The sequence below is a fragment of the Somniosus microcephalus genome, chromosome 11 (genome assembly GCF_052327205.1).
Source record: "Somniosus microcephalus isolate GS21.2 chromosome 11, FLI_Smic_1.0, whole genome shotgun sequence".
NCBI lineage: Eukaryota > Metazoa > Chordata > Chondrichthyes > Squaliformes > Somniosidae > Somniosus > Somniosus microcephalus.
The window spans coordinates 31,976,481-32,003,198 of record NC_140997.1 but is presented as its reverse complement, the minus strand read 5'-3'; the positions used below and the strand labels follow the sequence as shown (position 1 = coordinate 32,003,198).

The window sequence follows — 26,718 nt, the reverse complement described above, 5'->3', positions numbered from 1 at the left end:
CCACCTCACCAGTCTGTCTATGCCCTCCTGAAGTCTGCTACTATCATCCTCACTGCTTACTACATTTCTGATTTTGTGTCATCTGCAAACTTTTAAATTATACCCAATTTCAGATCATCAATATATATCAAAAAAGCAGTGGTCCTAATACCAACCCCCGTGGACACAACTTTATACTTCCCTCCAGTCTGAATAACAACTGTTCACTACAACTCTCTGCTTTTTGTTTTGCAGCACTTTAGTATTCACGCAGTCACTGCCCCTCTAATCCCGTGTGCTTTAATTTTGCTAATAAGCCTATTATGTGGTACTTTATCAAACGCCTTTTGAAAGTCCATATACACAACATTAATCGCACTATCCTCATCAACCCTCTCTGTTCATCAAAATACTGAATCAAGTTTGTCAGACATGATTTGCCTTTAACAAATCCGTGCTGGCTTTCAGTTATTAACCAACGTTTTTCCAAGTGGCAATTAATTTTGGCTCGGTTTATTGTCCCTAAATGTCTCCCCACCACCGACGTCAGGCTGACTGGCCTGTGGTTACTGGGTTTATCCCTCTCCCCTTTTTTGGACATGGGTGTAACATTTGTAACCCTCCAGTCCTCTGGCAGCGCTCCCATATTGAAGGAGGATTGAAAGATTGTGGCTTACTTCCCTAAGCAATCTAGGATGCATCCCATCCAGCCCAGGTGATTTGACTACTTTGAGCACTGCCAACCTTTTAAGTACCTCCTCTTTATCTATTTTTATCCTGTCCAATTTCTCTACCACCTCCTTTTCTGTGACATTGGCAGCATTGTCTTCTTTAGTGAAGACAGATACAAAGTACTCATTTAGTACCTCAGCCATGTCCTCTGCCTCCACAAGAAGACCTCTGTTTAGGTCCCTAATTGCCCTACCCTTCCTTTGACTACCCTTTTGCTATTTATATGTTCATAAAAGTCTCTTGGTTTCCCTTTTATATTAAGTTACATCAAGTCTACAGCACAGCAACAGGCCCTTCGGTCCAACTGCTCTGTGCCGGCATTTAAGCTCCGCATGAGCCTCTTCCCACCTCTTTTCATCTCACCCTATCAGTGTACCCTTCTATTCCTTCCTCCCTCATGTACTTATCTAGCTTCCTCTTAAATCATCTCTGCTATTTGCCTCAACTACGCCTTGTGGTAGTGCATTCCACATTCTTACCACTTTTTGGGTAAAGAAGTTTCTCCTGAATTCCCTATTGGACTATCCATTGACTATTTATATCTTTAGAAAAGACTTTAGAGTTCCCTTTTATGTTGCCTGCTAATCTCTCTCATAACTCTCTTTGCCCCACTTATTTTCTTTTTCGGTTCTCCTCTGCACATTCTGTATGCAACTTGATTCTCTACAGTATTATGAAGCTGGCATTTATCATAAGCCTTCTTTTTCTCTTTCATTTTAAACTCTCTGGGGAGAAATTCACTTGTTAGCGCCAACCGTTAGCGCCTTAAGAGGGCGATAAGTGGGGCGCTAACCAACTAGCGCCCGGGCGCGGCGATACCTGCGCCTCTCGCGAAATTGACCGGACATTTAGCGGCGGCGCTAAACCATACCGCCCGATCTCCTGCGCACGCAGATCTTGACGTCATTCCAGAGTGCAACGCCCTTGGGACGCCCCGGATCGGAAATTCAGTGGCGCCCCCCTCCTTTCCGCCTGTCGATACCAATGACAGGTTGACTGGAACACTTACCAGTCGCTGTGGGGCTGGGGGGGCGCTATTTAAAGGGGGCTCTTCCTGTCTTTTGTGTGGTAGCCATTTTTGGACCACTCGTTCTGAGAGAGAGAGAGAGAGATTTGCAGAGAGACAAAGGGAGAAAGAGAGCCTTCTGCATTGAGTCAACGCTGTCTGAGGTAGTTTTGGCTTCTGACCATAACTTTGTAGTTGCTTTGCTTTTTCACCGCCATAACTTTGATTGCCCACATATTATGGGGGCTGCAATGGATGGGAACGTCGTGCTCCTCCATCACATTGAGAGGGCACAGAGACGCAGAGAGAGTGTGGCAATCATGGCCAGACGGAGGAGGGCCAACAGGCGTCGGTACAGGAGACCTTACCCTCCCAGGGTTTTTCGACAACAGTTCTCATACATCAATATGTCTGAGGAGCAGTGTTTGCAAAGGCTGCGATTCAGCAAGGAGGTGGTGACTGAGCTCTCCACCTCCTTCAGCCAGATCTGCAGCCTCAACTGAGGAGCAGGACATCTCTGTCGATGGCAGTGAAGATTACAGTGGCTCTCAACTTTTATGCCACCGGCTCCTTTCAATCTGCTACTGGGGACATTGCCAATATCTCCCAGTTCGTGGTGCATTGCTGCATCCGTCAAGTCACAAATGCCCTCTTTAAAAGGAGACAAGAGTACATCTCTTTCCCCATGACCCCGGAGAAGCAGCAAAAGTGCGCAGCGGGCTTTGCAAGAATAGCGGGCTTCCCCATGGTGCAGGGCGCCATTGACTGCACCCATTAAGCTTTGCGGGTGCCGCAAGAGAATGCCGAGGATTTCCGCAACCGAAAGGGCTTCCATTCCTTGAACGTCCAGTTGGTCTGTGACCACAGACAGCTGATACTCGCTGTCAATGCCCACTTTCCAGGCAGCAGCCACGATGTCTTCATCCTGCGCCAGACTTCTGTGGCAGACCTTTTCGAGGCCCCGCTTCACCCAGGAGCCTGGCTTCTCGGGACAAGGGCTATCCTCTGTGCTCCGCCTGGCTGAACTTGTTCTCACATTGAACAACTTCTCCTTTAACTCCACTCATTTCCTCCAAATCAAAGGTGTTGCCATGGGTACCCGCATGGGTCCTAGCTATGCCTGCCTTTTCGTGGGCTATGTGGAACAATCTTTGTTCCAGTCCTACTCGGGTCCCCTCCCTCACCTCTTTTTCCGATACATTGATGACTGTATCGGGGCCGTTTCCTGCTCTCGCCCCGAACTTGACAATTTCATTCACTTTGCCTCCAATTTCCACCCTTCCCTCACCTTCACATGGTCCATCTCTGACTCTTCCCTTCCCTTCCTCGACTTCTCCGTCTCCATCTCTGGGGATAGGTTATCGACCAATATTTACTACAAGCCCACTGACTCCCACAGCTACCTGGACTACACTTCCTCCCACCCCGCTTCCTGTAAGGACTCTATTCCATTCTCCCAGTTTCTCCGCCTCCGCCGTATCTGCTCCGACGATGCCACCTTCCACACCAGTGCTTCAGACATGTCTTCCTTTTTCCGCAACCGAGGATTCCCCTCTACCGTGGTTGACACTGCCCTCGACCGTGTCAGCTCTATCTCCCGCACCTCTGCCCTCACCCCTGCCCCTCCCTCCCGGAACCACGATAGGGTTCCCCTTGTCCTCACCTTTCACCCCACCAGCCTCCACATTCAACGGATCATCCTCCGGCATTTCCGCTACCTCCAAAGTGATCCCACCACCAAACGTATCTTCCCCTCCCCTCCCCTTTCAGCATTCCGCAGGGACCGCTCTCTCCGAGACACCCTAGTCCACTCCTCTATCACCCCAAACAGCCCTTCCCCTTCGCCTGGCACCTTCCCGTGCAAGCGGAGGAGATGTAACACCTGCCCCTATACCTCCCCCCTCCCCACTGTCCAGGGCCCCAAACACCCCTTCCAGGTGAAACAGCGATTTACTTGTACTTCTCGCAATCTAGTATACTGTATTCGCTGCTCACGATGTGGTCTCCTCTACATTGGGGAGACCAAACGCAGATTGGGTGACCGCTTTGCGGAACACCTCCGTTCAGTCCGTAAGGGTGACCCCGAGCTTCCGGTCGCCTGTCATTTCAATTCACCGCTCCATTCCCACTCGGACCTCACCGTCCTTGGCCTCTTGTACTGTTCCACGGAAGCTCAACGTAAACTCGAGGAACAGCACCTCATCTTCCGATTAGGCAGTCTGCAGCCTTCCGGTCTCAATATCGAGTTCAACAATTTCAGATCATAACCTCGGCCCCTATTTCATTTTCACCTATATTTTTCCACTCCTTTCCTTTCCCCCCCCCCTTTCCTTTTGTTTCTCTCTCACACCTGGCAGCTATCTTTTGCCCTGCCAGTACACTTTACACCTAATCACAGCCTATTACCATCTCGTCTAGCTTCTAATCTCTTTTACTTCTTTTGGTTCTTTTACTCTTTTGTCCGATCGCAGCCCTGCCTTCGATCTAGTTCCTTTTCTCTCCAGTTTTGAAGAAGGGTCAAACCCGAAACGTCAACTCAAATTTCTCTCCACGGATGTTGCCTGACTTGCTGAGTTTTTCCAGCATTTTCTTTTGTTATTTCGGATTTCCAACATCTGCAGTATTTTGCTATCCTCTGTGCACCTGGCTGATGACCCCGCTCTGTTCGCCCAGTACCCCTGCAGAAGAACGATACAACGAGAGCCATCAAGCTACCAGGAACATCGTTGAGCACACAATCGGCGTGCTCAAGCAATGGTTCCGCTGTCTGGACACTCTGGAGGAGCCCTGCAGTACTCGCCTGAGTGAGTCTCCCACTTTCTTGTTGTGTGCTGCATGCTGCATAACCTGGCAATCCTCAGGACCCAGCCAATGCCACCGGGCCTTGGAGCACCAGCAGAGGAGGAGGAGGAGGAGGAGCAGCAGCACCAAGGCGGGAGGGAGGCACAAAGTGCAAGGGCCGTCCGTCAAAGGCTTATAGCAAGTCGCTTCTAGGCCCCCTCTGAGGGAATGGCTTCTGCCATTCAAAGAACCTGAATGGAAACATGCTGCAACCCCTAAGCCGGTCAAGGCAACAATGAGTGCAAACAGCAAACATGCACATTTTGAATAAAGACACTTCTTTATTTACAAAACTGTGTATCCTTCCCGCATGACAAAGTAATAGAAAGAAACACACAAAAAAACAGTCAATCACATAACTGGCTCTCACAACCTGGAGGCAATGTCCAAAACAGTAACAAAGATATGACCACGATCCTCGGCCTTCAATAAAACAGTGAACAACATTTTGCCACACCTACTACTTTTTGCCCCTCGAGGGTGATCTGCTTCCCTTGCGAAATTGCCCCCTTCCCACCTTGCAGCTCCTCCGCACTGGGACCCCAGTGGCTGCAGCAAGGCTGGGGGAAGGCTGCTTAGTGTCAGAAACTGAGACTGCAGATGCCCTTGAGGGACGGCCTGGACCAGCTCTGGGCCTGGAGGGCCCGGCTGCTGACTGCTCCAACTCTGCATGGGCAGCAGCAGTCTGTTCTACAGGTGGTGGCAGCTGCAGTGGAGAAGTGACAGTGTTGGCAGCAGGAATGCTGTCATCCTGAGAGAGGACAGCAACTCCCCGCTCGACCAACACACTGGCACTCCCACGGGGCAGCACTGCAGCATGTGGAGCAATCTGCGGGGGCACAGATTGCTGGCCTGCTGCGGCGCGGGGAGGGCCCCGGGGAAACCTGCCCGATCCAGCGAGGGTGACATCAGTTAGTGCTCGCGTGGCCTCAACCTGCGTCTGCATGAGACCAGCCACTGACTGCATTGCAGCACTTAGCATTTGCTTGGCAGACGCCTGTGCTGCACCGAAGTCCTGGACACTCCTTGCCAGTGACTCAATGGATTCGGGCATTCTTGCCACTTCAGCCATGAGCTCAGTGTGCCTTTGCTCCGCCTGGGCGCTCATTTCAGCGAGGAGCCGCACCTCGTCTGCGCTCACTGTAGCAGGACTCGAGGCCATACTCTCCCTCCGGGGTGAAGGCCCCCGAGCTTCCCTACCCCCTTCGCGTTGCTGCAGCCCGCTGGGTCCTGGAGCTTCACCCTCATCAGACCATTCCTTCCCGCTCCCCTCCAGGGAAGGCGTGTCCCCAGTATGGCCATGGGCTGCCTCGGCAGAGGGTTGCACTGATGGTCCGGCTTCCTCTTCCTCCTCGCCTTCAGATTCACTCCCAGTGGCAGTTTGAGGGCCCGCCTCCTCACCTGGAGAATCAGCATCTGAAAGCAGGGAGGTACAAGAGTGGCTTTAGCGTGAGGACAGGGTGGCAGCAAGGGAGGCATGAGTGCAGCGATGTACTGATTTGGATCGAGAGTGTCAAAGGATGCTGCTGTGAGGAACAAATGGAAGGAGAGAGGTCAAAAAGGTGATGACCTTACCATTGCTGTCCATAACAGGGTCGGCGTCTCCAGTGGCGATGGGGCCAAGCATCCGGCTTGCCACTATCTGGTGGACTCGCTGCTCCAGATCGGTCAGGGCTTGAAGGTGAGGCTGGCCTCCCCCGGTCCATTGCTGCAGTCTCCTATTATGCGCCAGCTTGCCCTGCAAGAAAAAGGACGGGGCCTGAGTAAAGATGCAGCCATGATCTTGGCTGAAATGCCTCCCATGGTCGAATAGCCCTTACTGTGTGCAGCCATGATCTTGGCTGAAATGCCTCCCATGGTCGAATAGCCCTTACTGTGTGCAGCCATGATCTTGGCTGAAATGCCTTCCATGGTCGAATAACCCTTACTGTATGCAAAGTGCTGAATGTGCGTGTGAGCTTCCTGAAAGGGCCATAGGTGTTGGAGGAGTGCTGGGCATTGGGGCTTTCAAGACCCTTTGGCCATAAAGCGAGGTCGAGATGAAGGGATGAAGAGGTTTCTGGAAAAGGCACTCACCCTGACGACCCGAGTGAGGCCATTGAACTTCTTCCTGCATTGCACAGGAGTCCTAGGCACCATGCTGCTGGAGGTCACTCTGTGAGCCACCTCCCTCCAAGCTTTTCGGTACTCGCTGGGCAGAGGCCTCCTGCCACTCTTCGGGTACAGGAGAGATCGCCTGCGCTCCACCGCGCCAACCAAAGCCTCCAAGGCCCCCTCGCTGAAACGCTGTGCTCGCTCCCTGGCCCTCTCCATGGTCCTTGGCTGCAGGATTCGGCAACAGGTCTGTCCAGGCCGAGATTCAGGGCTCCGATGCGCAGGGTGCGGCTGCAAATCAAGATCGACCCTCCCCTTTAAGAGCTGACCGGCGCCAGCGTGTCTGTGTGCAATCGCTGACTGACAGCACCTGCACTGCGCCCGCCCTCTGAGTTAGCGCCTTGCTTCTCCGGCTTAGTGCCTTAAGAGAGTCGTGCAGCGCCTGATTTAGTGCTGCAATCACCTCCAGGGGCGAAACAGACCAATTTCGCAGTAGGTGGTGATAATTTGCGCCCCAAATGGGGCGATACCGAATTTCTCCCCCTCTATCTTTAGTCATCCAGAGAGCTCTTCTTTTCCCCCTCATAGGAATCTGTCTGTTCTGTACCCGAACTATCACCTCTTTGAAGGCCCCCTGTTGTTCATTCATTCACCTGGGCCGGATCCCTTTTCAATTTGCTGAAATTAGCCCTCTTCCAATTGAGTATCTTCACCTTTGATTGTTCCTCGTCTCTTTCCATAACTATTCTATACCTGATGATATTATTATCTCTGTTCCCCTAATGCTCTCCCACTGAAACATGCTCCACTTGCCCCACTTCATTCCCCAGAACTAGATCCAGCACAGCTTCCTTCCTTGTTGGGCTGGAAACCCACTCCTGTACACGTTTCAGAAATTCCTCCCCCTCCTTACCGTTTACACTGGTTCCCCCCACCCCAGTCTATATTAGGATAACTAAAATTCCCCATTATCACCACTCTATTGTTTTCACATCTTTCTGAAAGTTGCTTGCAGATTTGCTCCTCCATCTCCTCCCCACTATTTGGTGGTCTATTGTACACACCCAGTAGTCTAACAATCCTATTACCCTGTATACTCCTTAACTCTAGCCAAATAGATTATGTCTTTGAATCCTCAAGAACATCATCCCTTACCAGGGCTGTAATAGTATCTTTGATCAATGCTGCCTCCTCCGCCTTTTTTTTCTTCCCTGTTCCTCCTGAATACATTCTAGCCAGGAATGTTAAGTTCCCATTCCTGCCCTTGTTTGAGCTTGGCCTCTGTTATTGGTGCTATATCATAATCCCATGTGGCAACTTGTGCCTGCAGCTCACCAGCCTGATTGATCATGCTCCGTGCATTTATGCACATGCACTCCAACCCTGTCTTAGCCTACTTTGCATTTCCCCCCCTGTCTGATCCCTCTTTCTGGAATACTATTGCTGTATGTCTCTCCCAATCCTCTATGTACCTTGCTTCTGTTCTCTGATGCTTCAGCCTGGTTCCCCTGCCCCAGCCAAATTAGTTTAAATCCTCCCCCACAGCACTAGTTAACATTGTTCCCAACCCTGTTCAGGTGCAACCCACCCATCTTGTACAGGTCCCTCCTTCTCTTAGGCCCATTATAGATGGGCCAAGTAAGCAGCCAAACCAATTCCAGCTTAAGCATATGGGAAATGGTGCTAGGGTTCATTTTAATATATTATAATATTTAAATTTCCCTATATTTCCCCTACATTACAACAGTGACTGCACTGCAAAAGGACTTCAACGGCAGTGATGTGCTGTGAGGCATCCTGAGATCATGAAAAGTTCTTTATTTCTTTAAATTAAGCTGTGGCTCATCTCCGGTGAGTGGAATACTGCACGGCCATTGCAGGAACTCCTGTTCTTTATTTACATAAAATAAATGTCCTGGATACAGAAACGAATTGAAATCTTGTTACATTTGCAAACAACACTAATATAAGGAGAGCAGTAGGGACAGAAGATCTAGTTAATGATTTGCAGAAGGATTTAAATTAGTTATCCAAATAGAAAATTAAATTTAATAGCTGTAAAGTATTAAATATAAGCCTCAATTTTCCTAACAAAGGCATAAATTGGGGTTGAGCTTTGCCATGACACAAATTCATTTATGTTGACAGCTCAGACGAGGGGCTGCACCACATTTTCTGACAGGACTCCGACCTCTAATTTGAATTGAAAAGCTTGCCCAGGCTGGTCTACAGCACACTTGGCTGGGAAGCAGCCTGCTTTACACTCCACCCAATTTTCTTTTCCACTGAAGCCAGGTGTGGTCATCTGGGGGAGTCTCAGGGGAAAAAATTGGGTTGGTTTGCGCCTCTCGTTAGCGTCACCGGAGGCCCTAACAGGGCGCAAATTCCCTAGCGCCCGGGCGCGGCACCGCTAACGCCGCCCACGAAATTCAGTGGGAGGTTAGCGGCGCCTGTAGCTGGTAGCAACCCGCGCCGCTGGCGATGACGTCATCGCCGTGTGCAGTGCCCCGGCCGCAAACTTCCCTTGCTTCCCCTGACCTATCGCCGAATGATATGTGTGACAGGATCAGGGGGCGGTTTGGCAGCGGTGGTGACACAACTTAAAGGGCAGGTGTCGGGCGGCCATTTTTATTTTGGGCGACTGCCAGCCCCTGTCCCCTTTCACTTTTGTGTACAGGATGCTGGCTGCGATCCACGGCACCCTGCTCCCCCGTGGTCCGGCAGGGCCCCGGTGCATGCAGCGCTAGGCCCCTCCCCTTTAATCAGGGGAGGAGGCCTGCAATGACGCGGCGCTACGTGCCACCGTGCGTGGTGCTGCTGCACGTAGTGCTGCAAAGTTCAGTAGTAGCGCCCCAAGCAGGAGATGGAGCGCTTTTCAGTAGTGCCCCACCCCCTGCTTGGGGCGCTACTACTGAATTTACGGCGGGGTGCTAACATTAGCGCCCCAGCGACGTTAGCAAGCCCAAAATGGGCGGCACCCAATCTTTTCCCCTCAGTGTCCACAAATTTCCGCATCCTGCAGTCCCGACACACTGGGGGCGATTTTGCCAGTCCTGGGGAGGCGGGTATGGAGGCGGGACTGCCGGGAAAATGGCAGAATCTGGGGACGGGTACCCATCCCACCCCCCACCCGCCTCCGTGCCATCGTCCCAGGAGGCGGGTACCCGACCCGCGCTGGGAGCCGCCTCCTCGAGGCAGGAAGGGGATTAGGCTGGCTAGCTCTTTTTCGGCTGGCATGGACATGATGGGTCGAATGGCCTCCTTCTGTGCTGTAAATTTCTATGATGCTCTGATTCTAAGGCTACGGAAATGACCATGTCTGCTTTCTGAGCTGGTGGTTATTCCTTTGAGCAATACCATGTGACCAGGGTTCATTACTCCTCTCTCTCATTTCCAACAATAATGGATACAAGTTAAAAATTCAACACAGACCAAAATCCATTTTTTGTCACACTTCTTTGCGCTTGTACTCTGTGCCCTGTTTATAAAACCCAAAATGTGCTTGGCCTTTTATTGGCTTTATCTATCTGCAATCACACTTTCAAGGAATTGCGTATTTGAACCCTTAGCTTTCTCTGTTCATCCACACCCTTCAGTCCCGCTCCACTGAGTGTCGATCCCATTCCTTGTTTTCCTCCCAAAATGTATTACCTCATATTTCTCCACATTAGATTGCAATGCTACCTCTGTCCATTCTAAGGGCTAAAAATTCCCCTCATTTGCGCCTCCCGTTAGTGCCTCCGGTGGGGGGGGGATAACGGGGGGTGCTGCTGGCTTTGCGACTGGGCGCGGCGAGAATACCGACGCCCGTGAACTTCCCCTGCAGGTTAACGGCGGCGGTAGACTCTAACACCATGATCTCCTGCGCCCCGGAGATCGTGATGCCATCCGGTGCGCAGCGCCCCGGTACCACCCCGGATGCGAACTTGGCTTCCGCCCCCTGCAGCATCGCTGGGTGTCAACACCGGCGCTCCCGCAAAAGTTAGACGGGGCGATACCCAATTTCTCCCCCTATGTCTTCCTGAAGTCTTTTACCCTTCTCCTCGCTGTTTGCTAAATCCCTTAAATAAAAACAGAAGATGCTGGAAATACTCAGCAGGTCAGGCAGCATCTGTGGAGAGAGAAACAGTTAACGTTTCAGGTCTGTGACCCTTTGTCAGCAGCAAATTTTGATATCATGCTCTCTATGCCCAAGTCCAAATCATCTGTACATACAGGAAACTTTCGATTAACCGGCCTCTAAATAACTGGAAATGTCGGTTAACCGGCAGAATTCAGGAGTAGGTTCAGGTAACTTTTATTACTTTTTTTACTCCATTTGTTGCTGTGCAAGGGTGTGGCTGCAGCTGTTGCTAAGCTACAGAGACGCTTGCAACTTGTGGCCATTGTTTTGAACCTGTTGCTAAGCAACAGGGTTTGTTGCTTTATACGGAGCTCTCAGCTCCGTATCTTTTACTATAGCGTTCGGTTATCCGGAATTGTTGATGAACCGGCACCACGTCGGTCCCATCCATGCCGGATAACAGAAAGTTTCCTGTACTGAGAAGAAACAAGGAGCCAGCACTGACCCTTGGAGTACACCACTTCCAACCCTTCTCCAGTCTGATCAACACCCATTAAGGTGAACCCTTTGTTTCCTATCCATCAACCAACTATCTATGTTGTTACAATTTTTCTTACACTAACCATGTGAGATTTTTTAACAAGTCTCCTGTGAGACACCTTATTGAATGACCTCTGAAAATGTATATACGCCACATGCATGGATTGGAGGAAGGCCTTCCACTGCATGCCCAGGAGTTCTGAACCATGATGAAGAACAGTTTGGGCATCTCTTATATGCTGCAAGCGTAACTTTATTGTGACTTTCTTATCATTGAAAAACAACAAGAAATATTAAAGTGCCATTCGTCCCTTCTCAATGTGATTGTAAAGGACTAAAGTTCTCAATTACCATGACTCCCAGCGGTACCAATATCAATCAACAATTGGAATAGATTCATTTTGAGATCCCCTCTCGAGCCGTGCAAAGCTATATTACACACTTGGGGCCACCTCCCACTAAATCCTACTGATTAGCCAATGGCTCAAGATGGTGGATACAGTGCACGAGATCCCCAGGTGAGTCCAGGGACTGACAGGCCTGCCAAGTGCCACTTGTTGGGGGTCAGTTTGAGTTTGGACGATAGTGTGAAATGAGCTCTATCAATTCAACCCCCTGATATATATCTCCCCCTTGAAGTCAATAGAAATGAAAATCAGGAAAGACGTATTACGGGCAACTGAATCGTTATTGCCCATTTTACGTTTTTTCCCAAAGTCAAAATTACTCCATTAGGAGTGACAATCACTTGATTTGGTTTAAAAATGCATATGTCATTGTGACAGCTCTGGTCTTAGGTCTCACCTCAGTTTCCCTTTTTTAACATATGATTCGTGAGCTCTATTATGAATTACAATCTTTTGATATTTTACTTCCTATTAACATGCCTGACTCTTCTAGTATTTAGTCTAGCCTCCTTTCTCTTCCTATTTTTATTATGGTTCAATTGTCAGCTAACTCAGCACAGACTGAGAATCAAAACTGAGAACTTTGTAATTCCATATGGTTTAACTATTCACTGACTTAGTCAGCGAGGGAGATCTGATTTGCATTTAAAAAAAAACTTTTTTGACTGTCCACTTAAAAGCTGAATTGTCCAGTAATGCAATCTTGAGTGACCGAAGTGCCACAGTTCTTGGGTGTCAAGGGTCCACATTATTAACACACAGTGCATTCCACACGCCATAATGTACACTTACTGCATAGTCAGTGCATAGACCTTGCATAGTGAATGTGAGCAAGGCTCATTTGATCTTCAGCTGGCATGCAGTTGAAGCATAACCCCATAATTTTGTTGTAGCACTTGAGTGTCAGTCCAGGTTGCCAAGCGCCTGTTTGGAACAGGCATTTCAGGAGAGACAAGAAAAGTTGCCCCCGGGTGACTCTCTTCTTGATAGAGGGCTGCCCTTCCTTCCTGCTTTTATCGTTTTAGCAGCAGCCACATCCTGCAAGGGGATGTAGGTCTCCACCACCTTCAGGTATGAAAATATTAGCACCATTATTGCCTGCAGGCGCACAACATTCTGGACCCCGTAACACATGGCGCTCCCAGCGCGTTATGTGTCGGGAGCGCCACAGTGATATTGAAGTGGGCGGACCTTGTATTGGGCCAGAATTTGCTGTCAAAATAACGGTGAGGGTAAATGCATAATTTATTTATGCGTAAATGGTACAGAAACTTTAGGCAAGAGGCAGATACACGGTTAAACACGGATATCCAAAGGTTGCTGTCCAAGCTGCCCCTCTGCTGTTAGCTTCTCGAAAATGGCATTCCGCTGTCTGCTTCACCATTGAGAGGCATTGAATGTCGTGAAGTTGCTGTATTTGCGTGGTAGATACGAACTAAACTCGCCACAGATATTTAGGGCTAGTAATGAGTAGCGTAAGTACCCTTTTAACGATATGATAAGTGTTAATTACTGCCAGTCAACCTGATTTGGCATTGAATTCACCCCCTTTAAATTCGCCGCCCTTCTCAGTCCTTCCGCTGTTTATTTCTCAATCTTTAAAATCTCATTGGTTAAGGAGATACCCTGTTGCTTGCCTTGTTCACTCAGGTCCCAGATGCCCTGTTTCCCTCGCTGCGACGTTACCAGCTCGTGCTTTCAGCATCTTTGTGGCCAAAATTGTTTTGAGCTGAAGGGTGCAGGGGCAAGTCTAACTAACGGCTGACGCCATTCGATGTCCTGCTGCAGCAAAATTGACCCCAATTTGGGCACAGGCACACATGGTGCCTCAGGAGCTGCAGTTCAAGTGGCATTGTGCCAGGGCCTCATTATTCATCTCTACCTGCAACTTCCGGTGCAAACTGCTTCACCTAATAACTACTTACAGGTAGGCAGTTGCATCCATTATAGGTTTACCAGCTCACGGCCTGACATCTCTTGCCATTATTTTCATTACTGCACATAGCGACGTAGGAAAACTACTAGGCACTTGGTCTGAGTATTAAACAAGGCTTTAATCAGCTGTTTTTCAACATGGAGATCTAGTTGTGTCCTTCACTAGTTCCTGTTAAAGAATGTCCTGCACAAGCTGGGCCCATGCCCGAGTATTTATACTCTCCCTGGACAGCGCCACCAGCAGGCTGCCCAGTATTACTTCATAAGTCATTTCCACATGAATGACAAGATTCATGTTACATAGTGATCTGGTTTGAAAACTCATCTCCAAAGGCACACTATTGTTTACAAAGTTTCACAAGTGCAGTAATTTAGTAAGATCCACCGTCCAAGAGAATGCAATTACATAAAAATGTAACACTTTAACTTTTTTCAATCCTTTAAAATGACCCCGAGGCCCCGACCTTTACTGGAGCAGGATTTCCAAGCGAAGGGGAGAAGTTCTGGTCCGAATGCCGTGGCATGTGGGTTTTTTTTCCCAACAGGATCCCCACCTGATTGCCGGGGTTGGCTTCCTGTCGGGTGGGGAATGCTCCAGAAAAAGCCGCAGCCCAGGAGCAAGTAGGTTTCCTGCTGCTTGGGTAGAGATTGTGATAGGGGGAAGGGTACAGCGAGGTTTGGACGGTCGGGGGGTGGGGGGTCATTTCAAGGGGTCAGAGAAAAAGATGGGGGGGTGGTTAGTGATCGCGGGGGTGTCTGACCGTGGGGGGGGGGTTCCTGTCGCAGGGAGGGAAGCAGGTTAACTTGAGGGGCTGGGGTCACGAGTCACGCTGGAAAAGCACTTACCTCTTCCATGCAGCAGTCCTCGCCTCCCTTTAGCTGCCGGGTTTGCCAAGGCCCTGGAAACCCAGCTGGCCAGGGTTACACCTGGTAGAGAGATAAAATCTGAGGCATGCAGCCTCATTAAATTTTTAAATGAGCAACCTGCCTCCTGGGAGCGGGCTGGTTGCCTGCATCCCCCATCTCGTCTCCGTTAAAACCGGAAGTGGGCGGGTTCGAGGCGGGTTGGATTCAGGTTTGAGATTTTTAAAATTTAATCTCCCACCTGACCCAAACCCACCCATTTTGGGGGTTAAAATTCCCATCCATTTCATCAGAAGTGGAAGATGTTGCAAGTGCAGAACGAGTGAAAAAGATGGGGGCGGGGGGGGGTGGGGGGATTTCTCTGATGCATAGTTTGCAATCCATTGTGTACTTTTCTTTTGAAGATTACCCATAGATTACAAAAGCTCTTAAGTGTTTTATGTACCTTTTAGGATATGTGGTCTCAAAGGAAGCGCGTTCCCATCCAGTAATGGTTAAAGGAGTGCTAATTGCTGTCGGCACCAAGTTTGTCTTTGCTATTCCCAGAAATGGGTCCCAGTACAGTGTAACCATAGTGATGAGACATCCGAAAATGATCTCAGTCAATTGTGATTTGTAGATGAGAAGTATGGGTCCTGCCATTGTACAAGCGTTTTGCAAGGAAAAAAGAATACTGGGGGGATTTTTAACCCCCCCCCAAATATGGGCTGATTTGGGTTGGGTGGGAGGTTAAAGTGTTAAAAGTCTGAATCCCGCCTCCAACCTGCACACTTCTGGTTTTAACAGAGGCGGGACGCGGGGCGGGCAACCAACCCGCTCCCAGGAGGCAGGTTGGCACTTTAAACATGGTAATGAATCTGGAAGCCTTGGATTTAAACTGCTTTGCAGTTTTAACTGTGGCTGGTGGGGGTTCCCAGGCCTTGGGAATCCCGGCAGCCACAGCGAGGCGAGGACAGCCTCGGTGAGCACTCCTTGTGGGTCAGGAGGAACAGGAGTGCTTCCTCCCAGCTCCCCCAAGCCCCCCCCAAACCATCGACCTCCCCCCCCCCCCCATGCACCCTGGGATCGGACCCCCCTTGGGATCAGATCCACCGCCCCCCCCGAGGTCGGAGATTGTGCCCCTTGACATGAATCTTGTCATTCATGTAAAAATGACTTATGTAATAATACTGGGCGGCCTGCTGGTGGCGCTGTCCAGGGAGAGTATAAATACTCGGGCACGGGCCCAGCTTGTGCAGGACATTCTTTAACAGGAACTAGTGAAGGACACAACTAGATCTCCATGTTGAAAAACAGTTGATTAAAGCCTTGTTTAATACTCATACCAAGTGCCTAGTAGTTTTCTTACGTCACTCACTATGTTTGATTTTCTGATTTCTTTGTATTACTAACAGCACCAGTGTGATTGTGGCACACTAAGCAAGTTGGGTCTGCAATTCTACGGCCCTTCCAGCGGTAGAAGGCTTTCCAACTGGAAAAGCTCGTCTGACCAGCACTGAATTTAAATCAGGTTCCCAACTGCACCGTAGGAGCCTGAGTTAAATATTATAATCAGAGAATCATAGAAATTTACAGCATGGAAGGAGGCCATTCAGCCCATCTTGTCCGTGCCGGCCGAAAAAGAGCTACCCACCCTAATCCCACTTCCCAGCTCTTGGTCCGTAGCCCTGTAGGTTACGGCACTTCAAGTGCACATCAAAATACTTTTTCAATGTGATGAGGGTCTCTGCCTCTACCACCCCTTTCAGGCAGTGAGTTCCAGACCCCCACCACCCTCTGGGTGAAAAAAAATCTCCTCAAATCCTCTCTAAACCTCTGACCAACTACTTTAAATCTATGCCCCCTGGTTATTGATCCTTCTGCTAAGGGAAATAGGTCCTTCCTGTCAACTCTATCTAGGCCCCTCATAATTTTATACACCTCTATTAGGTCTCCCCTCTGCCTCCTCTGTTCCAAAGAAAACAACCCCAGCCTATCCAATCTTTCCTCATAGCTACAATTCCCCAGCTCAGGCAACATCCTTGTAAATCTCCTCTGCACCCCCTCTAGTGCAATCCCATCCTTCCTGTAATGTGGTGACCAGAACTGCACGCAGTATTCTAGCTGTGGCCTAACTAGTGTTTTATACAGTTCAAGCATAGCCTCCCTGCTCTTATATTCTACGGGGGAGAAATTGGGTGGAGCCGCAAACGGGGCGCCAAGCTCGCCCGGGCGCCAGATTTTGCGCTGCGATCGGAGCAGCAGCGATCGCCAGAAATTCAGCTTGAGCGCCCCAAGAGGGACACGGGGCGAGGCTCGAGGCGCTCCGCGTCCCTCTTAGGGCGCTGAAACTGAATATCGCAGCGCAACGTGCCGCAGCAACACACGCTGCGGCACGGCGCGCTGCGGTACTGCAGGCCTTCCTCCCATTCTTAAGGGGGAGGGGCCTGCACCAGCGCGATGAACGATCGCAAGTGCCGGCAAAAGAGCCCGGCACCGAGGAGAAGTGCCGGGCTCTCGGAAAACAGCCGGCACTGCTACAGGGGGAGAACAGGAGGCCGGGGATGGAGGTGCTGGCAGGCGGCTGCCGAAAAAAACGGCCGCCCCGCACCTCCACCTTAATTTGCGCCACTGCCGCCACAGGTAGGCCCCGTGAACCGGGTGCGATTAGCGAGCGGCGCTACAGAGGCGGCCACTGCCAAATATCGCGATCGGGGCGGTAGCGGGGCGCTGCGCACACCGATGATGTCATCGGTGGCGGCGCAGCGCAACAGGCTAACGCCGCCATTAGCGCCCCAGCTAAATATCGCGGGAGGTGTGGCCAGTGGCGCTAAAGCCACTGAGTGCCCTCTTTAGGCGCTAACTGGTGGCGCAGCCCACCGAATTTCTCCCCCTATGCCTTGGCTAATAAAGGCAAGCATCCCGTATGCCTTCTTAACCACCTTATCTACCTGTCCTGCTACCTTCAGGGATCTGTGGACATGCACTCCAAGGTCCCTCTGATCTTCTGCATTTCTCAATGTCCTACCATTTATAATGTACTCCATTGCCTTGTTAGCCCTCCACAAATGCATTACCTCACACTTCTCCAGATTGAATTCCATTTGCCACTGTTCTGCCCACCTGACCAGTCCATTGATACCTTCCTGCAGTCTGCAGTTTTCTTCTTCATTATCAACCACACGGCCAATTTTTGTATCATCTGCAAACTTTTTAATCATGCTTCCTGTTAAGTCTGTGGGTTGTATTATAAATAATCACAGACTCCACTGTTAACAAAATAAAACACGTCTTTACTATTCAGAGGCTCGGGCGATTCTGCCCTAGTTAACGTATCACAACCCTTATATACTGGTGTGGTCACTATCGGTATTACAGTATACATGAGCCAATAGATAGTGCCACCCTAAAGTAGTGCTCTTAAAGGTGAACGGTTACATTCTATAGTTCCCTTAAAGGTAAACGGTTACATACACAACACTCCTCCCTTCCTAGCTTATTACTTACAGAATCCCGTTAAACATACAATCTTCAACTTTATATAAACAGTTTGCAGATATACTCTCGATGGAGTCAACGTCATATAACAATTTACAGATATACTCTCAATGGAGTCAACGTCATATAACAGTTTACAAACATACTCTCAGTGGAATCAGTTTACAGGTTCAGTCTCTGTGGGAACAGTTCATAAATTCAGTCTCTGGTATTAATTCGTTCCAGACAGCATCCTCCATAGCCTTTTTTTTTTAACAGCTTGTACTTTCGTCCTGTTGAACCAGCAGTGCGGACTTATACAACCCACTGGCTGTCTTGATAATGTCCCTGGATTTTTTTTTACAAATTTAGCACCTTTCGTAGTGTTCGGACTGAGGTAGTAGAAGTAATAATATTTTAAACAGTTATTATTTTCTGCTTCTTCTTTTTCTTTTCTGCCTTTTTGAAACTCTCCGAGCTCTTTTCCCGGCTGCCATCTGTAGCGCCACCAACTCTCTATGTTCCTTAGACCTTAAGTGCTTCCTCAGGATTTCAGCACTTTGGGAGTTCCCATCACAATTTGGGCAGACCACATCCTCATAACATTCGGTGTCACTCAACAGGTCAAAACCCTTCTTCAAGCAATCATATTCATCCTGCTCTTCCTCGGATGTCTGCCCTTCCTTCCCTCCTGGCCTCATTTGTGCGTTCAATCCTTTCCCTTCCTTCAGGGATTTCGTTATCAGGCTATTTAATCCTTCTACTGAAGTAGCTGTTTCCCCATTCTCCTGTTCCCCTGGACGTAATTCAGCGTACTCCTCCATTTCATCCATCATTTTCTCCAATGCTTTCATCTTCTCTTCCTCTTGTACTTTGGCTTCCAGTGCTTGGAGAAGTTGCGCCTCGATGCTCTCTAGCTCATGTTCAGGGCCCATTCCCAGTTGAAACTGTTCTTCAAGTCGGTCAACCTCGGTAATTGCCGCCTCATATTTGTCTTGGGCTTCCTTCCATATTTTTATGAGTTCTGCCATGTCTTTCACCTCTACATCCTCATCTATGTATGGAACTTCTACCGATGAGTCTGTCTTGGCCCTGAGCTCCTCAAGAATTTCCTGCAGCCTTTGGACTTCTTGCTCATGTTCAACCTTTAGTTGCTCATATACTTCCAACGAAACTAGCTTTTCGGAGGTTGCTGAGTTAACCCCCTCCAGAATTGTAGTCTGGGCCTGTTCATACTGTTTTTTCAACTTCTCGCACTCTGCTTGTAAGGAGTCGTAGAGAAGAACTGGAATAAAATCCTGGCTTCCTGAAGATTCCTCTTCATTTGTTTCTTTCGCAATTTCCTGTTGGAGTTCAGCCAAGGCTGCTATGCTATCTGCCTCTCGAAGTCTCACTGCCATCAACTCTTCTTTATTCTTGCAGTCCATCTCAGCCATTTCCTGTTTACTTTCATTTAACTGAGTGAGTAGTCCCTTATTTTGGGCTGAGAGATATTGCACCTTCTCATGTAGACCCTTGCACTCCTTCTCTGCTTGACATAGCTGATTACCGCTGATTTGGTTCTGCGTTTCAAGTTCCAACATCCTTTGCTTAGCTTCTTTCAGTTTCGCCCCTATAAGCTCCTCTTGCAACATGGCCACATTATTCTCATCAGGTAAAGAAGCGTTTCTCTTTTCCATGTCCAAGATTTGTTTCTGCATCTCCTTAAGAGCACCCTGTGATTCAACTTCTCTTAACTTTGCCTGCACTAGCTCCGTCTCTAATTGCAGAACAAAATCCTCAGTGCAGCGTGATTTGCCCTTCTGCTGTATCTCTAGATCATGCAAATATTCTAACCCCTGAACATCATCAGGGAGATGTGATCGGTAATTGGTCACGATGGCTCTATGGTCGCTCTCTGCTTGAGCCAGTAGGTTCTGTTGTCTTTCCAGACTCTCCCATTCGGTGTCATAGAACTTTTTCATTGTTTTCATCTCTTGTACGAGGCGGTAACTTAATTGTTCTAATTGTTGTTGTACTTTGAAATAGCGTTGAGTTCGAGCCCGGTGTTCCTCCGTAATGCATATGTCTGTAGCTTGAACAGACTCAGAATTCTCTGTCTTTATGCACGCCATCGATTTTCCAACCTTAGTCTGTGAGTTAATGTTAACCTTGTTTTTCATACATAAGCTGGACTTATCGTCTTCCGGCTCAGAGTCTGAGCTGCTTGTCTGCACCGAGTCCTCACTCGTCATTGCTTGTCGGTAGTGCCATTCCATGTCTATTTTCTTGATCCACTCCCGTCCTAGAAGTGGTGGTCCTCCCTCAGGTAGTACGTACAAATTCATTCTTGGGTGTACTTTACCCCTATCTCTCACCTTGACTCTTATTTTCCCCATGGGGTATACGCGATGCCCCGTGTATGTCTGTAATACGAACTTGGTATTTCTTAAGGGTATGTGAGAGAATAGTCGGTGGTAGTCCTTTTGGTTGATGACTGATACAGCTGATCCCGTGTCCAGCTCCATTCGTACTTGGACTCCAGCTATTTTTAGTGTGACCCAGATCGTCTGTAGATCAGTTACTTTACCCACATTGTGGATTCTCAGACCATCCAACTCCTGGCTGTTTGGGTCTGAGTCTGAATTTTGTTCGTCTGAACTCTTTTCAGCCACCTGATGCACTTTGTTGTACTTTTCTTGTGGTGGTGGCTTCCTTTGTTTGTTGGTCTTCTTTCTGGACCTGCATACCTTCGCGATGTGACCCAGTTTGCCACATTTCCTGCACTCTTGATTCTTAAACCAGCACTGATTCTGGTCGTGCGTTGTCTTTCCACAACGGTAGCATTTGGAAATGCTTGCAGTCATTTGGTCCACCCCGAGTGCCGCCGCCTTTAGCTGCATTTCCGCCGTTCCTTTCACTGCGGCTTCGTGCGATGAAGCTATGAGGACAGCCCTGTCCAGTGTGAGGTCGTTTTCCTCCAGGAGTCGCTTCTGCGTTCCTTCTTTGGCCAAGCCGCATACGAACTTGTCCCGCAGCGCCTCTGTCAAATTCCCTCCAAACTGGCAGTATTTCGCTAGCTTACGCAGTTCGACTAAGTATTCCGCATTGCTTTCATCTTGCCTCTGGGTTCTGGCGTAAAATTTAAATCGTTCAGCCAGCATCAACGGTGTGGGGTTCAAGTGATCCTTCAGCACTGCTACGATCTCTTCGAAGGTCTGGTCCACTGGTTTAACTGGTGCTATTAGATGTTTCAAAAGCCCGTATGTTTTTGCTCCCATCGAATTTAACAAAGTTATTGCCTTGTCGTCATCCTCAATGTCGTTGGCTATGCAATATATTTCTATGCGTTCCACATACGTGGCCCAGTCTTCTATTTCAGCATTAAAGTCATTAATATTTCCTCGCTTAGGCATCTTCTTCTCTTTTCGAGTACAGTACAAGTATTACTTTACTTATTATTAATTTTCTTCTCTCTTCTTGAGAACACCACAAGTATTGCTGTACTTATACTTATTTTCCCTCTCTTCTTGAGAACACACCAGCCTTTCTGAAAAATCTTATTACTTTCCTGAAATTCTTAATAATTTCCAAGATGGCGGTTTCCCGCTTCTTCCTTCTTCTTCAGCGGTTTCCCCGTGAAAAATGGCGGCTTTCCCGCGCTTCTCGCTCTCCCCGCCCACTTCGATGGCGGTTTTCCCGCGCTTCTCGGCGCTCTCCGCCCACTTCAATGGCGGTTATCACCCGTTCCCCGACGCTGACTTTCAGCCCGAGTGCGGCTCTTATCAGCGGATGCGATCGATGGCCCGGCTGCGCCTCGCACTTGAAAGCGGGCCCCGGCCTCTGGCTCACCCGCTCGCGCGGATCTTGCTCGCTCCCTCCCGGGCTCTGGCTTACCCGCTCGCGCGTTTCACCGCGGCTCTTATCAGGGATTGCGATCGCCCTTATCTCCCGATCGGTGGCACTGTCTTTGCAGCCAACGCTGCGGCTTACCCACGAGGTTATGGAGGCTTCAGGGTCCTAATGCCTGTCGCTTCCAGCCTGTCGGTTCCAGACTGGTGAGGATTGAAACCTCTCTTCAACGTCCTGTCTTCGGACGAAGCCGCCGTGGAACAACTGCCGCAGGGTTCGAATCCCATCCTCGTCGCCAATGTTAAGTCTGTGGGTTGTATTATAAATAATCACAGACTCCACTGTTAACAAAATAAAACACGTCTTTACTATTCAGAGGCTCGGGCGATTCTGCCCTAGTTAACGTATCACAACCCTTATATACTGGTGTGGTCACTATCGGTATTACAGTATACATGAGCCAATAGATAGTGCCACCCTAAAGTAGTGCTCTTAAAGGCGAACGGTTACATTCTATAGTTCCCTTAAAGGTAAACGGTTACATACACAACACTTCCTACATTCAAGTCCAAATCATTGATATATACCACAAAAAGCAAAGGACCCAGTACTGAGCCCTGCGGAACCCCACTGGAAACAGCCTCCCAATCACAAAAACACCCTTCAACCATTACCCTCTGCTTCCCGACTCTGAGCCAATGTTCGATCCAACTTGCCACTTTGCCTTGGACCCCATGGGCTTTTAATGAGGTGTCCCACCTCTTGAGAGCGGGACACAGACACGCCACGCAACCCGCCGCAGTAACAATAACGGCAGACGTATATCTGGCAGATTGGTGTCACATTATGCGATTGTTAACTATTTAAACAGCCCCACCCCCGACCTTGTCCCACCCATCGGGGGGGGGGGGGGGCGGTGGTGGCGGGGGATGGGTGGGAGTCAAAATTCTCCCAGTGTAATTTTGAAGGCCGATACAGCAAATGAGAGGCATAACAGTCTTCTAAAGGGTGAAAATGGGTTCCACTGCAGCGATTGAAAATGAACTTTAAAAATAAATTATTTAACTACAGCCCCCTAACACGTTGCACCAAACCTTCCAAGATGTGCACCCAAGCGACAATGACAGCCAGTGGCCCCAAGCAATTGGGTTAGACTCTAGCTATTCAGAAGGTAGTTTCCACGTGTGTTCTAATTTCATGATGTGCTTTGTTTTCTTAAGTGGTGTGCTGGATCCAGTTGTTACACTAAAACTGGCATCACACACCATTCCTGTGGCCTACTACTCGGTTGGATGCATCTTTCTGGAGAAGGAGCAGCTGAATCGGAGTGCAATTCAACTGCTATATAGTAGGGTTACCAAATTTACAGTGAGTGGGTGAAGTCAACACAAAAATCCTAGTATAACAAGGTGACAAGATGCCCTCTCTCAGATCCTTATCACTAGACAAAGCCTTGGGGGGAAAAATTCAGTTGGTTTGTGCCTCCCGGTAGCGCCCTGGACCGGATATTGAGTGGCGCCCCCTGCCTTATCGCCTGCCGTTAGCAATGACAGGTTGAGGGGAGCATTTTGCAGTTAGAAAGGGACTGGGGGAGCGCTATTTAAAGGCGACCGCTTCCTGCCTTTTTTTGTTGGTGACATTTTTGCACCACACATTCTGAGAGAGAGAGAGAGAGACTTCTGGAGAGATTCAACGCTGTGTGAAGGAGTTTTGGGTACTGAGCAGCACTTTGCAGGTTTATTTTGATTTGTCCTTCCTTGCTTCGCCAGCGCTCTGAGGTAGCGCCTCGCTCCTCGGCCTATGCGTCTTAAGACAGGTGTGAAGTGCCTGATTTAGCGCTCCAATCACCTCAAGGGGTGATAAAAGCCAAGTTTGCCGTCGGAGGCGATAATTTGTGCTAGGCGCTAAACTTTGCGCACGGCCGATAATGGCGCCCCAAGCGGGCGATACTGAATTTTTCCCCCTAGGAGTCTACCAACTCTTTGAGCCCTATGGTGTGCGTCTTCAACTAGAGAACATGAATGATTATAATCCTAAACTATGAGCATGTATGAATTGATTTGGTTAGCCCTTGTTTAATTACCCAAACTTGTAACCATGAACTTTTTCCCTATGTTAAATTAAAAATGACTGTTTTTTTTTTTTATTACAGATGCTGGCTGGGCTGCTGTTTGATTCCCTTCTTTGTTAATGACCTGAAGGATGTGGAGCACACCTGCCCACAATGCCATTTTAATGTTTACACTTACAAACGCATGTAATCTTTGCCCATCGGGATAACTTTTGTTATCAAAATCTGGCTGAGCAACAATGTTTTTTTTTAATGAAGATCAAACTTTGTACTTTCTCTGAAATGGCTCCCCCTTTCCTCCTTCACAAAACTATCTGCTTGGGTTTTATGCATCAGCAGTCAGTTAAAGCAGCATTTTCAATTAACTGCATATTTCTTTGTAACCGTTCTACTTCAGGCTGCTGTTGTGCTGCAACTATTGGTTTCAGACCAGTATCTGTGGAGTGTGATGTGCAGTGAGCAGATCAGAGTTATACTGCTGACTGCAAGTCGCATTGAGGCCAACAATAAAGAAGCTGCGCGCATGTCTGTTTGGACGAATGTGCCGCGCTCCAATCAACGGTGGCCAATTTATAATGGAATGAGAGGGTGGGTGGGTGAATTACTTTCTATTAACATTAAAAACATTTAAAGTACATTTATATTGTTCCAGGAGGGCCATCTAGATCATTTTTAAACTGTAGCTTTACATCAGGATAGGGTTAGACTACAGCCAATATAAACTCAAACCTCTGTGAGATGAAGCTTCTAGACTGGGTCTTACATGACTTGGTTTTATTGTGTTCAAGATTCAGTTTAGTCAATCCTGCCACTTTTGCATCAATGGCCATACAAAACCACTTTAATTGATGCAAAACTACCAGTGTAACTGCAGTCTTAAAAACGTGAACATTTTGACGTTTCTCGTGGAGTAGCTCTTGGTTTGTTTTGGCGAGTGTTAATGTCTGCCCTTTATCTGTCCTCTGCACTTCCTCCCATCATTTGTCCCACAGCAAATTCCCTCCCCTCCCCACCTGAGGCAGGCACTCCAGCAGTGCTGTAAACGGCCCTGATGCCTGCTCTAAGTATTCTAATCACCCTGACCCACAAGGAAAAGGGCCGGAGTCAGGGATTCAGGCAAAAGGCAAGTGGAAGTTCCACCCAACTGAAGATCTGCTGCCGTTGTGGCAAAGAGGGAAACCTTGGCTAAAGCCTATTTTTTTGTTAGCTACCAGAATCACAAGTATGGGAGATGTATTTTAAGACACTAAAATCTTATGACCTGTTGCTGTTGTAATTGTTTTGAAACTCATCATTGCACTATTACAAAAATCAGTTATTTGAACTTTATTAACCTTTTTTTTTAGAAAACTGGGAGTTTTGCTTGATTTGGGGTATTTTACAACTATAATAGTGGGACATCACCAAAATACATCTGCCAACACTGAGGCAGATTTGGCAGATTGATTATATGTTATAGAGTATGGGGGGTGTCTGTTATTGCAGCTGGCTACAGATATGTTTATCCAGATTGTACAGTGCAGTAATTGACGTCTAGGATTAACCATGGAATGGGGATTAGAATGCCGACCTATCTATAAATGACCACCAAATTGAAAGATGTTGTTGCCAGGACTGTACGGTTCTGTAACACTTGCCAATAACACATAGAACTGTATACTGTATTCTTGTGTTGATTTGCATAACATTTGTTGTTAGTATTTTAACCCTTTCAACGTGATTTTCAATTTCCAAATGGACATGTTTTCCGCAACTTTTAAAATGTACATTTTCTTCTATTATTCATCTGCATGAATTATTTATCTACCTATTTACTGCTGGGTTTCATAGTTTGAGAAGCAGAACATTAGTAATATGTGTATTACAAATAAAAAAAATGTAAATGCAAAGCCTATTGCTTTTTCACTCTTGCATTATGTAATGTAACACTGATACGTATATTATAACACGTACATGGCAACTAGGGATGGGCAATAAATGCTGGCCTTGCCAGCGACACCCATATCCCATGAACGAATTAAAAAAAAATACATGGAATACATATACTTTTACAGAAGTACACTATATAAGAAACAGGGTGGGGAATGACGTAAGAAAACTACTAGGCTACTACTACTTGGTCTAAGCGTTAAACAAAGCTTTAATCAACTGTTTTACAACATGGAGGTCTAGTTGTGTCCTTCACTAGTTCCTGTTAAGAATGTCCTGCGCAAGCTGGGCCCGTGCCTGAGTATTTATACTCTCCCTGGACAGCGCCACCTGCAGGCCGCTCAGTATTATTTCATAAGTCTTTCTTTCATGAATAACAACAGAAAATGCTGGAAAAACTCAGCAGGTCAGGCAACATCCGTGGACAGAAATTTGAGTTGACGTTTCGGGTCGAACCCTTCTTCAAAACTGGAAAGAAAAGATAGATCGGAGGCAGGGCTGCGATCGGACAAAAGAATAAAAGAAACAAAAGAAGTAAAAAAGCGACAATAAAAGGTATTAGAAGCTAGACGAGATGGTAATAGGCTGAGATTAGGTGTAAAGTGTACTGGCAGGGCAAGAGATAGCTGCCAGGTGTAAGAGAGAAACAAAAGGAAAGGGGGGGGGGAAAGGAGTGGAAAAATTACACGAAAAAATGAAATAGGGGCCGAGGTTATGATCTGAAATTGTTGAACTCGATATTGAGTCCGGAAGGCTACAGAGTGCCTAATCGGAAGATGAGGTGCTGTTCCTCGAGTTTACGTTGAGCTTCCATGGAACAATACAAGAGGCCAAGGACGGTGAGGTCCGAGTGGGAATGGGGCGGTGAATTAAAATGACAGGCGACCGGAAGCTCGGGGTCACCCTTACGGACTGAACGGAGGTGTTCCGCAAAGCGGTCACCCAATCTGCGTTTGGTCTCCCCAATGTA

General features: G+C 48.2%; 1 long non-coding RNA gene across 1 annotated transcript in view; it reads left to right on the top strand.

Moving 5' to 3' along the window:
• LOC147110452 (uncharacterized) overlaps window positions 1-24,028 on the top strand; it is a 48,376-nt gene extending 24,348 nt beyond the window's left edge. Inside the window, exon 3 of the long non-coding RNA XR_015079924.1 lies at window positions 23,901-24,028. This is a non-coding gene — a long non-coding RNA (uncharacterized LOC147110452). The remainder of the gene's footprint in view (window positions 1-23,900) is intronic.
• Window positions 24,029-26,718: the final 2,690 nt, after the last annotated feature.